Source organism: Carlito syrichta, unplaced genomic scaffold (assembly GCF_000164805.1).
Source record: "Carlito syrichta isolate Samal-C Ts95f unplaced genomic scaffold, Tarsius_syrichta-2.0.1 Scaffold304575, whole genome shotgun sequence".
Taxonomy (NCBI): domain Eukaryota; kingdom Metazoa; phylum Chordata; class Mammalia; order Primates; family Tarsiidae; genus Carlito; species Carlito syrichta.
In genome coordinates, this window is record NW_007248671.1 from 26,677 (window position 1) to 39,344 (window position 12,668).

At 45.7% G+C, this 12,668-nt stretch overlaps 1 protein-coding gene across 1 annotated transcript in view; it reads right to left on the reverse strand.

Annotated features, from left to right (window-relative positions):
- LOC103262652 (poly(rC)-binding protein 3) overlaps window positions 1–12,668 on the reverse strand; it is a gene marked incomplete at its 3' end in the record, with an annotated part of 63,361 nt that overhangs the window by 21,842 nt on the left and 28,851 nt on the right. The window lies entirely within an intron of this gene.

Below are 12,668 nucleotides of genomic sequence, written 5' to 3' on the forward strand. Positions count from 1 at the left end.
TGTGGTGCCATGGTGATCCTGGTGCACAGTACTTGACTCTGCATAATCAACCCCACATTTAATCCTTCACTGGATGGCAACATCACACCATGGTGTGGCTGCCTAGTGAAATCCTACAGAACAGAATCCTCTGACATCTCCCCACTATCATCAGGCTGCCTGCATGCTGCCCTTGAACCGGGGGAAGAGCAAAAGCTCAAGTAATACAAGGAAGAGACTATGGGCTGAAAGTTGGGGCAAGACATTTTTTTCCTCACCAAAATATTTATGCCAGAAAATATGCTAAAATAAAAACATACAAATAAAGCACAAGAACAAAACATATCCCAATGACCTATGTGATGTATGGAAGGAGATGTCTCTAAGTCACAGCTATGGGTACATTTCCCCATTATAAGATGACATGCTAGCCGAGTTCGGTGGCTCAGCCTGTAATCCCGCGCCTTTGGGAGGCTGAGGTGAGTGGATTGCCTGAGCCTGCGGGTTTGAGACCCGCAGTGAGACCTCATCTCTACAATAAATCAAAAAATCAGCCGGGTGTGGTAGCACATGCCTGTAATTCCGGTTACTGGGAAGGCTGAGGCGGAAGGATCGCCGGAGCCCAGCAGGTCGAGGCTGCAGTGGCCGGGAGCAGCCACTGCACTCCAGTCTGGGCAACAGAGTGAGACTCCAACTCAAAAAAAAACCAACAAAAGCAAAACAAAACAAAAAAAGATGACATGCTATTATACAACCATATTTTTAATGTTTATTTATAGGTAACTTCATCAACAAACTCAGATTGTTAGTTCTATTTATCTATTTAGAGTTGGAGTCTCACTTCAAAGCCCAGACTGGAGTACAGTGGCACACTCACCGCCACTCCAGGGTCAACTTGCTGGGCTCAGGTGATCCTTCTGCTTTAATAACATGACACTTTCTAAACAACAAGGATCTTCACATGTCATTTAACATGGATTTTACAAAGCAAAAATTATTTTAGAAATCATCCTGATAAAGTAATATTCTCTGCACAGTATAACTTGGAAGCCACCAGCAATGCGTGACTATTTTCAAAACTCAAAATTTACTCGCCAAGTTTGAAGTGCTAAACAAACAGCCTCACATGTGGAAAAGTACAGACAGCTCTGCTGGGCAGTACACCTTATGTGATCACTTCAGCACACTTGTCTCTAAGAAGTGTACTAGTGAGGAAGGTCTCAGAAAACAGGAGAGAATCTTGGTTCAACTGCTTGGTGTGGCCCCAGTGGACCCCTCTGCTCTTCGCTCTGCTGAGGCTGGTGGACTGGCACCAAGAGATAGGTCACAGTGTGGCCTGTCTGGAGCTCTGTGCCTCCTTTCTAATTAGAAACATCTCCTCCTGTCAGGGGCAGCATGGCCCTGCAGCGTCTGTTATGTAAATGTTTCCAGCCCATAGAGGGGAAAGTGGGTCAGCTCCTGCTGGGGGTGCCCAGGGCTCCAGGCTGTCAGCCTGATTAGTCACACGGGCCACCGAGGCAGCTAGCACCAAGCCTTGCTGTGAGAGAGCATGTAGGGCCTTTGCACATTGAAGGTCATTGGGAGTCACTGCCCAGGCCCTGGACAGTCCCTCTACTCCAGCCCATAGGTTCCAGAGCTGCGGCCCTCTTGCAGGTGCAGGTGAACAAGGACCTCAGCTGTGTTTGGGTTGTCCCTCATGGGCCCTGGGGATCCTGCTTGTTTATACAGTCTCTGAAGTAATCAAGCCCTGCTCCCTCCTCTACCATGGGCTGTGGCTGCTCCTTCCTAGCTAGCACTATCCATCGGCAGCTCTGTGGGCTACTGGGAAATTAAAATGGCAGGAATTAAAATGGCAGCAGCAGCTCATACTCTGGTCATGGAAGGCTATATGGAGTTGTCAATTCCTCACAAAGGGGCCTACCCCTTCCCTGCAGTCTTGTGCTAGAAACAGGCAGATGTCTGGTCCCTTGGGGTTCCTCCCTCTATCCTACTTAGTGCTGCAGACTTACACTTTAAATTCCTGTAATGGGAGGAAGAAGAGAGACAAGCACAATCACCCATGGGGCCTGGGCCTCCACCTGCCCCCTCCCATCTGCACTTGCCCCAGGGAGCCTGTGCAATCTGAGGTTTAAATGCTATTGTATACAGAATAGCTGTCCCCAGATGTGCCTCTGCACTGAATGCCCTGCACCCGGGTATCAGGGCAGCAGCCTTCCATGCTGCATGGATTTCTAAGATGCTCACGTTTGATACATGTGTGCAACCAATGTGATTCCTGAACACCCCATTCCAATCATTAGCAAATCCAGCAGCACCACCTACAACACAGAGCAGAATCGGAGTCTTCCACCACCTCCCCTCACCAGCTCCTGCCCATCCCTCCTATCCCTCTTCCATCTGTCTTCATAGGCCCAGTGACCCCTCCAAACAGCACACAGAACCCACCCTGCCTCTTCTGCTCAGAAAACCTCTTCATGGCGTCTTCTTAGACGCCCAAGGCCACATCCCTGACCCCAACTGCCACAGGTCCCAAGGGAAAAAGTCCCTGTCACTCCTGTTCCCAAGACACTCCCCCACCCACCTAGAACACTTTCCTCCCCATCCCACCTCTGTCCTCATTCCATCACAGTCCTTCTCGTGGTGGCTCCCTTATGTCCCCCTCAGAACTGCCCCATATCCAACTAACACAGCAGTCCTAACACACAGTTCTGAGGTAGACAGGATGTCCTGGTACTCATGGTGGAGACAGCTACTAGAATAGTGAGACTGAGGCACAGAGTGGAAGTTCCCTGAAGAGACACACAGGCTGGAGAGAGAGGGCTGGAGGGGCTGGTCTGCTGAGGGACCCCTTGAGAGCTGTATCCTGTCTCAAGGGATCTGGGAGTGGAGACAGTGAAAAGTCCCTGGGGTGCAGATCCCCTTCAAGGAAGGGCACAGGGCTAGTGCTGGGAGCCCAGTCAGTCACAGCCTCATGTCAGCCCTGGCAGGAACACTTCAACTGCAGAGATGCCTTGTCCAAGTCCCCGTGGGCCCACTGGCTAATGCCTGCTCTTACCCAGGTGTAAGCATAAACATAACTGAAAAGCTTTGAGCCTTGAGAGAAATGTGTCTGTGTTCTGAGTCACATATGTTACAACCCCTGCTCTCAGGCCATAGATTCACTTAATTTTTTATTTTTCTTACTCTGTACAATAAGTAGAGAGAATTAAACAATGTCAGGAACAGAAGCCTCCTGCCTTCTTAATTAGTGACTCTTGCTGTAGATAAACTTCCCCTTTGTTTTCCTGCCTTGCTTAGAACAGATGACAAAAACTGTGACCACTGCACCCTTTGTAAAAATGTTAAATGTCCCCTTCTCAAAAGAAACACTGCCATAACCAATCAGACTGCTGTAACTATGTGTCAACCTTATATGAAAAGTGTTGTGATCCTGCAAAAAACTCCTCTGACTCTGCCTATGTAAATGAAACCTTCACTTTCCTGCTTCAGAATGGATTGCTGATTCTGTTCCTTTGGAGTTAGTGTTTCCAGCTGGGCCATCCACAAACTCTGCACTTGAATAAACTCTCTCTAATTTAGGTTCTCACCCTTCAGGTTATTTTTGAGAGATACAGGGGACTCCCAAATGCAGACTGCTCATTCATCTTGTTTCAGGGTCTGATTCTATGGGAGCCCATCTGGTGCTCAGCTGTGCACTTGAGACCATGGAAGGAGGCCAGTAAAGTCAACGCCCATGGGCCAACAGAAAGCAGAGCAAGGGGCTCAGAGCAGGAGGAGAGGCTGAAGCTCAGATGGTGTTGCACAGCGGCACAGACTTTATCCTGTGTAATGTGTCTTCATGACCTTTTAAAGGTACAGCTAATTGTTAATAAACTGCACATACAATCTACAATGTGATAGGTAACACTGCATGTATACACCCAGATATATACACAGGTATACATGGCATACTCATAGAAGTGCACACATCTGTCACCATATACATCTCTGGTCCCCTGCAGTCCCTCCTCCTGCTCCATCTATCACATTCCCCAAACAACCACCCATTTGCTGTCTATCACCATGGACTACTGGACTTTCTAGACGTTTATATAGATGGAGTCATACAATATGTACTCTTTTTTGTCTGCCTTCTTTTCCTCAGTATTTTCTAAACATGCATCCATGTTGTTGAGTGTATCAGCAGTTTATTTATTTAAATTGTCAAATAAAATCCCATTGTAAGAATAAAACACAATTTGATTTTCCATTCACATACTAAAGATCATTCGAATTTGTTTTCAGTTCCAGGCTATCATGAGTAAAGCTGCTATGAACATTTGTGTGGAAGTATGCTTTAATTTCCTGTAGGTAACATGTAGGAGTGGAATAATTAGCATATGCTGAATTTACTAAGAAACCACTAGACACTCTCACACAGTGGTTGCATTATTTACATTCCCATCAGCAGTGCATAGAGTTCCAGCCCCTCCACATCCTTGCCAACACAGGGCACAGTCTCTTCAGCTTTACCCATTCCAGTAGGTGTGTAGTGGTGTCTAGTGGTAGGGTGTGTCTAGGCTGCAGGAGTCCCTCAGCATGTCCTCTCCCCTTTTTTATGCTGGCCTCATGGCCTGCCCACTCCAGTAGTTTCTCCTGTGGCAGAAAAATCTACAGAACACATCCGCTACAGCAACTACACCTACAGTAGGGAAAGAGGCAGTCTGGGCCTATAATATCCAGGGAAAGTCTCTGGCTGCCCTGGGCTGGGTCATGAACCAAGGTTGGGGACACAGCGTCACATGGCCCAGACTGCCAGGGACTCACTGCTCCTTGTTGAGCATTTCTAGAGGAAGAGGGGGATTGGTCAGAGCTGGTCTCCACTCCAAGACAGGGCAAAATAGACTGTATGTGTGACATATCCTTGGACAAGCCCCCTTGGTCTTCAAAAGTATTTTCTCTCAAATGTTAGGTTGGGAAATTTGGGGGGAATCAAAGTCCCCATTTCAGTACATGAAATCTCTATGTACTGAAGTGCTTCCCTGAAATATACTAGTGCCATAGATGGATGAACATGTTCCTTAAGGCTGAGCAGCACTTAGCAACAAATATTTGTAGCTATTTCAAAGTACTGCTACAAGAACTGTGGTGGGGAGACAGATAAGAATTGTTCAAAATCACAAAGCTAGCAAAAGATGAAGCCAGGCCTGAAATGTCTACTGTCTTTAAACACCACTGAAGATCCTTTCCAAAGGGTAGGCTTTGGAATGAGGGAGAGACAAGTGGGCTGAGGGGGCACTGGGCATTAGGTGCAGAGAGGCGGCCAGGTGGAACCTCGCATGGGCCACACTGCCAGGCCAATTGCTGAGTCTGCCAGAGATGGACCAAGTTTCCTGCTCTGAACTGTGTCTGTTGGGAAGCAGAGATGCTGGGTCCCCAGGTTCAGGGCCGGGTTTGGTCTGCAAAGTCAGGAGAGAGGTGGAGAAGAAGGTCCTGACAGTGTCTAAACATACCCTAGACTTCATGTGACTTAATGACTTGAGGAGCTTGGATTTGATAAGCATGGCTCCTCTCTACACCTCTGATTTCCCTGCCATGCTCACCTCTCACCCATACATACACATTGCTCTTTGTCTCCAAAGATGAAACAGACGCAGCATGATGACGTCAATGCAGCTGTAGGTAGGCAAGAGTGGAGGGGTCAGAAAGAAAGATTCTTTTATTGATTGGATTGAGTGATTGACGGCAAAGCTGTACTAAGCCCAGAAGGTATATTTAGGAAGCAAAAATATACAGGCTATTTGATGTGCAAACTTTACAATCATTACATGTCTGATACTGTCCATTTGTGTAAAATATATTTAGCCATTTAAATTTCACTCAAAACCCACAGTGAATTTAAGAAGTCAGCTTCAATGGTGGCTTGAAATCACCGAAACTGCACATGGGAGGGGGGTCACCCATGATGCCACCAGCCACGTCACTGTAGGGAAGATCCTGTTGCCAACCAGCCACCTGCACAGAGAAGACACTGCACACTGAGGTGCTCATAAGTAACCCTACCCGGGAGACCCAGATCACCAAGTCGCATCCATCCCCGACATGATATGAGAGGTAGGACTTCAAGAACCAGGGTGGGGTGGGGGCTGCTTTACTCAGCTCCCTCCTCGGGAACCCATAAATGCAAGAAGTAAATTGAAATCTGTCCTGTAGGTAGGTAATTGGTAATTAATAACGATTAATTCAACAAATATTTCCTAGGCAATTACTAAGCTGCAGGCACTGTGTTGTCCTACAAAGAAAGAGAAGTAAACAGGGCAGCTTCCCGAGGGAGGGGCTGTCATTGTTATAGTAACAGAAACAGGAACAGAAGGAGGTGTCCAGGTGCCCATGGCAGGGCTTAGCTTTAGGAGAACCTCTGCTCCATGCAGTTTCCTCTAGGATAAATTCATGGTCAGGATAGGGCCTCAGGTGGCAAAGCTTGAAGACAGGAATGCTCTTGAGGGGACGCGCTCTAGCACCTGTTAGCCCATGTCCATGTGGCAACAAGGCAGAGCCATCTCAGAAGGGAGAACTACAGGTACAGAACCAGATTCAAGTAAGGGAAAGGAGGCACCTGGTGCCCAATACCTCATCTGGCTCTCAGTGCCTTGCCTGGCTCCCCAGTGCCTCACCTGACTCCCCAGTGCCTCACCTGGCTGCCCAGTGCCTCACTTGGCTCCCAGTGCCTCACCTTGCTCCCCAGTACCTCACCTGGTACCAGTTACACACTTCGCTCATCAGTGCCTCACCTGACTCCCCAATGTCTCACCTGGCAGCTCAGTGCCTCACCCAGCTCCCTAATGCTTCACCTGGTTATCCAGTGTCTCAGCTGGCTCCCAGTGCCTCAACTGGCTCCCAGTGTGTTACCTGGCTCTCAGTGCCTCACTTTGCTTCCCAGTACCTCACCTGGTACCCCAGTTCCATACCTGGCTCCTAGTGCCTCACCTGGTTCCCAGTGCCTCACTTGACTCCCAGTGCCTCATCTCACTTCTAGTACCTTACCTGTCTGTCCAGTGCCTCATCTAGCTCCCCGGTGCCTCATCTGGCCCCCTAGTGCCTTACTTTGCCACCCAGTGCCTCACCTGGTACTCCTGTAACTCAGTTGGCTTCCTAGTGTCTTACCTGACACCTTAGTGCCCTCACCTGGCTCCCCAGTGCCTCACCTGGCTCCCTAGTGCCTCATTTTGCTTCCCAGTACCTTACCTGGTGCCCAGTGCCTCACTTGGTGCCCCCATACCTCACCTGGTACCTCATTGCCTCATCTGACAATTGAGTGCCTCACCTGGCATCCTGCAATGACAGACCAGGGCAGTGAAGGGGGAACTCAGCCTTGGAGATGCTGAGGAAATGCTGCAGGTTGTCTTTCAGAGCCTGATCCAATAGGCTCTGGCAGCCTTGGAAGATGTACTTTTTTATTTTTTATTTTTATTTTTATTTTTATTTTTTTGAGTTGGAGTCTCACTCTGTCACTCAGACTGGAGTGCAGTGGCCGCTCCCAGCCACTGCAGCCTCGACCTGCTGGGCTCCGGCAATCCTTCCGCCTCAGCCTTCCACGTAGCTGGAACTACAGGCACGTACTACCATGCCCGGCTAGTTTTTTATTTTATTTTATTGTAGAGATGAGGTCTCGCCTGCCCAGGCAGGTCTTGAACCCGCGGGCTCTGGCAATCCACTCACCTCAGCCTCCCAAAGGCACAGGATTATAGGCTGAGTTACCGAGCCCGGCCGGAAGATGCATTTTAAGGTTCTCTGGATTCCTCTTGAGTGAAACCACATTTGGAAGCTACTTGTAATTCCCACCCCAACTCTTTTCTCACCCAAGTTTTTAAGAATTTCAGTAGGCTCCCAACACAGAAACCAACCAACCACATTATGTTATGACCTAGGACTCAGGGTCTGTTCTCAGCAGTGAGCTGGGGAGGCAGACAGAGAAGATATGGGGTGAGGAAGACTGGGAGGAGACAGTGTGGGAGAGACTGGGAGGAGACAGGGTGGGGGAGACTGGGAGGAGATGGGTTGAGGAGACTGGGAGGAGATGGGGTGAGGAGACTGGGAGATGAGGTGGGAGAGGGTGGGAGGAGACAGGGTGGCAGAGACTGGGAGGAGACAGTGCTGGGGAGACTGGGAGGAGATGAGGTGGGTTTTTTGTTGCAGCCTTGCCCTCACCAAGGGAGAGTCTGCTGGACTGAGCATCTCTGCTTCTCCCTCAGCCCATCGCCTTTCCTCTGGGAGGCCATTGGTGAGCAAGGTTCTTTTGTGCTGGAATCTGCCACCATGCAGGACTTCCATTCTTATATTCTGCGTGCCCTTCAGTGGGGATCAGGAAGGAAGGAAGTCATGGACCTGTGCTCATACACCTCTGCCAAAGTCTCCATGTTATTAAAGCTTATGAAAAATCAAACCAAACCAAACTACAAGCATGTGTGATTGTAGGAACCCCACTGATGACACTAGGAGGACTTGCCCTCCCAATCATAATGCCAAACAACCACCTTGTTTATATTATAGGTGTGAGCCACAACATCTAGCTTGAAATGGCTATTTTAATACCAGATAAAATAGACTTACGAGCAATAAAAATTATCAGAGACACACAGGGACATTATATAATGATAAAAGAGTCAATCCATGAATAAGCAATAGCAGCCTCATATGTGTATGACTCAAACAGCGGTATGAAATATATGAGCACAAAACTCAGGAGTGAAAGGAAAAACATGAAAATCCGTAATTATGGTTAAAGACCTCAGCATCCTCTTTCAACAGCTGAAAGAACCACTGGGCAGAAAATTAGCAAGGGCACAGAAGAACTCAACACTATCAACCAACAAGGTCCAATCAACATTTACAGAATAGACTAAATCCTTGGCCATAAAACAAACCTCAACAAATTTAAAAGAAATGAAATCATATAGTGTGTTCTCTGACCACAATAAAATCAAACCTGAAATCAGTAACAGAAAGATAACAGGAAAATCTCTAAGCACTTGGAAACTAAACATACACATCTAAACAATCCATGGGTCAAAGATGAAATCTCAAGGAACATCAAAATACATACTGACCAGAATGGAAATAAAAATATAACATATTAACCATTGTGGGACACAAATAAATCAGTGCTGACAGGGAAATATATAGCATGAATTGTATACATTAAAAAAGACAAAAAGCCTCAAATCAATAATCTAAGCTATTATTTTAAGAACCTAGAAAAAGAAGAGCAAAATAAATCAAAGTAAGCAGAAGGAAGTAAATAAAGAACAGAACACGCTACTGGCATAAAACTAACATATAGACCAATGAGACAGAATAGACAGCCCAGAAACAAATCCACACATGTATGGTCAATTGGTTCAGTACAGGAGCCAAGAACATACAATAGGGAAAGCACAATCTATACAATAAAAAGTGCTGGGAAAACTGGATGTCCACATGCAGAAGAATGGAATTAGATCCTCATCTCACACCATATGTAAAAGACTAAAAATAACTTGCAACTGTAAAACTATTAGGAAAAATAAAACTAGAGGAAAATCTCTATGACATTGGTCTAGGAAAAGATTTTTTTTAATGACCCTAAAAGCACAGGTAACAGAAGCAAAAATAGACAAATGGAAGTATGACAAATCTAAAAAGCTTCTGCACAGCGAAGAAAACACTCAGCGAAATTAAGAAACAACATGTGGAATGGGACAAAAGTATTTTCAAACTATACATCTGGTAAGGGGTTAATATTAAAAATGTAAGGAATTCAAACAACTCACTAGCAAGAAAACAAACAACAGATTAACAAATGGGCAGCCCGCTCCATGGCTCAGCCTGTAATACTGCGCCTTTGGGAGGCTGAGGTGAGTGGACTGCCTGAGCCCGCGGGTTCGAGACCCGTCTGGGCAACTTCGAGACCTCATCTCTACAATAAATCAAAAAATTAGCCAGGCATGGTAGCGCGCACCTGTAGTTCCAGCTACTTGGAAGGCTGAGGCGGAAGGATCGCCGGAGCCCAGCAGGTCAAGGCTGCCCAGGTCCAGTCTGGGCGACAGAGTGAGACTCCAACTCAAAACAAAACAAAACAAATGGGCAAAGGAACTAAACAGACATTTCTCAAAACATACAAAAGACATACAAATGGCTAACAGGCATATGAAAAAATGCTCAACATCATTAATCACCAAGGAAATGCACATTAAAACCACAATGAGATATCAGCTCATAACTACCAAATGCCTATCATAAAAAAGACAAAAGATAAGTGATGGTGAGGATGTGGAAAAAGGAAACCCTTGTACAATGTTGGTAGGAATATAGATTAGTATAGTCATTATGGAAAACAGTATGGAAATTTCTCAAAAAATTAAAAATAGAACTACTATGTGATCCAGCAATCCTACTTTGAGAATATATCCAAAAAAATAATAATCAGTATGTTGAGGAGGCATCTGCACTCCTATGTTTATTGCAGCACTATTCACAATAGCTAATATATGGAATCAACTTACGTGTCCACTAATGGATGGATGAATAAAGAAAATGCGGTATACACAATAGAATACTATTAAGCCCTAAAAAAGAAATTATGTCATCTGTGACATCATGGATGAACTTGGAGGACATTATGCTAAGTAAAATGAGCCAGGCACGGAAAGACAAATACTGCAAGCTCTCACTCATATGTGAAATTTTAAAAAGTCAAACCCATAGAAGCAGAGAGTAGAATGGTGGTTTTCAAGGGTTGGAGGGGGTTGGGAGAAATGGGGCAGTGCTGGTCAAGGGTACAAAGTTTCAGTTAGACATGAGAAATACATGTTGGAAATCTAATGTACAGCATACAGACTATAGTTAATAATAATGTATTATGTACTTGAAAATTGCTGAGAGTAGATTTGAAGTGTTCTCAGCACAAATAAGTTTAAGTATGTGAGGTGATGGATACATTAATTAGCTTGATTTAATCATCTCATACACAAAAAGATCATTAACAAATAGAACTCAACAACATATAAGATCATACTCTATAACCACTCTTCCCGCAATGCAAGGTTGGTTCAGTGTTTGAAAATCTGTCAGGATAATCTGCCATATTAACAGACAAAAGAAGAAAATTTGTATGATCATATCAATGCATGCGAAAAGCATGAAACAAAATTCAATACCCATTCATGATAAAAATCAAAACTCTTAAAACAGCAACAACAAAAGTAATGGAGGGGAACATGCCTAGCAAGATGAAGAGTAGTTATGAAAGACGCCATGCCCACAGCTCATGACTGGCCTAGGGCAATCCTACTCTGGAGTATGCAGCTGAGGCCTGAGCTACCTGATACCACCAGTGAGTTTCTAAAATTGAAATCAGGCCATGCCACCTGCTATCTTCCTACTGCCATGCACTTCAACACGGGCTCTAAGCCTCCAGTGCCAGGGCAGAATGCCCCCAAGGTTTTTTCTGCTATTGCCCCTGCTCTCCACCCCAGTCACTGGCCTCCCTTGCAGGGACAGCCTGAGCTTTCCCATCTGCTTCTCAGGACCTTCTGGAAGGCATTGCCTGCCAGGCCTCCACTCACAACCCCATCTCATCTAGGTCCCATCCTTCTCCACACTATGCCCCTGTGCAGTCATCTAGCACCTCCACCCTGGCACTGTGAGGGCAGAGGGCACACTTGTGCCCTCCATTCACCACTGAACTCCCAGTTCCTACCACCATTCACAAAGGGGGCTCAGTACAAAGGTTTAGACAAATACATGCAATGAATACTGAGCCCAACTTCATTTCCATGCCCTCATAGAATATTCCCAGACCAGAATTTAATGATTTCTGAACTCAATACCCATGAGCATGTGAGCATTTCCCTTTCCCCTAGTCCACTTATGTGGTTTTCGTTCATTCATTCACTGAGGGTTTGCTGTGTGCCAGGGCTGCAATGGAAGAGGAGCAGACCTGGAGTGTAGGGCCATGTCAGGAGAAAGCACGTGGGATCAGGACCATGGTGTCCCCAGGCCCACTTCCATCCGAGACCCCAGTCAGGTAGTCTTCCTGGCAGGGCAATTGGGGAACTGGGTAATCCACCAACCTCTCCTTCAAAAGTTCAATCTGATTTGCAAATCCATCAACTCCCAGAAGAGGGCAGAGGAAACACACTCATAGAAGGAACTGGCCTTATTAAGGCCAACAAAAAGATTACAGAAAAAAAATACCATGGAAACAGAACAGAATCTCATACCATAAAACAAAACAACAAAGAACTGCCACAATCTTTTAAGTTCTCAAAATGCATGGCTGTTTTCGCCTTTCCTTTATTGGAGCTGGCCCCATTTGCAAAGGCTTAGTTCTGTTTTTAGTTTCACTGGGTTTTGGTCTTATTATTTACTTGTTTTTGCTTGTTCTGTGTTTTTTTTTTTTTTTTTAAAGAAGTTTCTTCAGCTTATATTATTGTCTGGAGACCTTTCCTCTTTTTTGATGTAAGCATTTCATGCTACAAGTTTCTCTAGAGGCACTGAATAACTTGTACTCTACAATTTTGATGCATTTCATCTTCTCTTAATTCAAAATATTTTCTAATTTTCTTTGCTACTTCCTCTTTGACTGGTACATTATTTAGATGTGTGTGCTTTGATTTGCAAGTATTTGGAGAATTTCTAGTTATCTTTGGTCACTGATTTATAGTTTAATT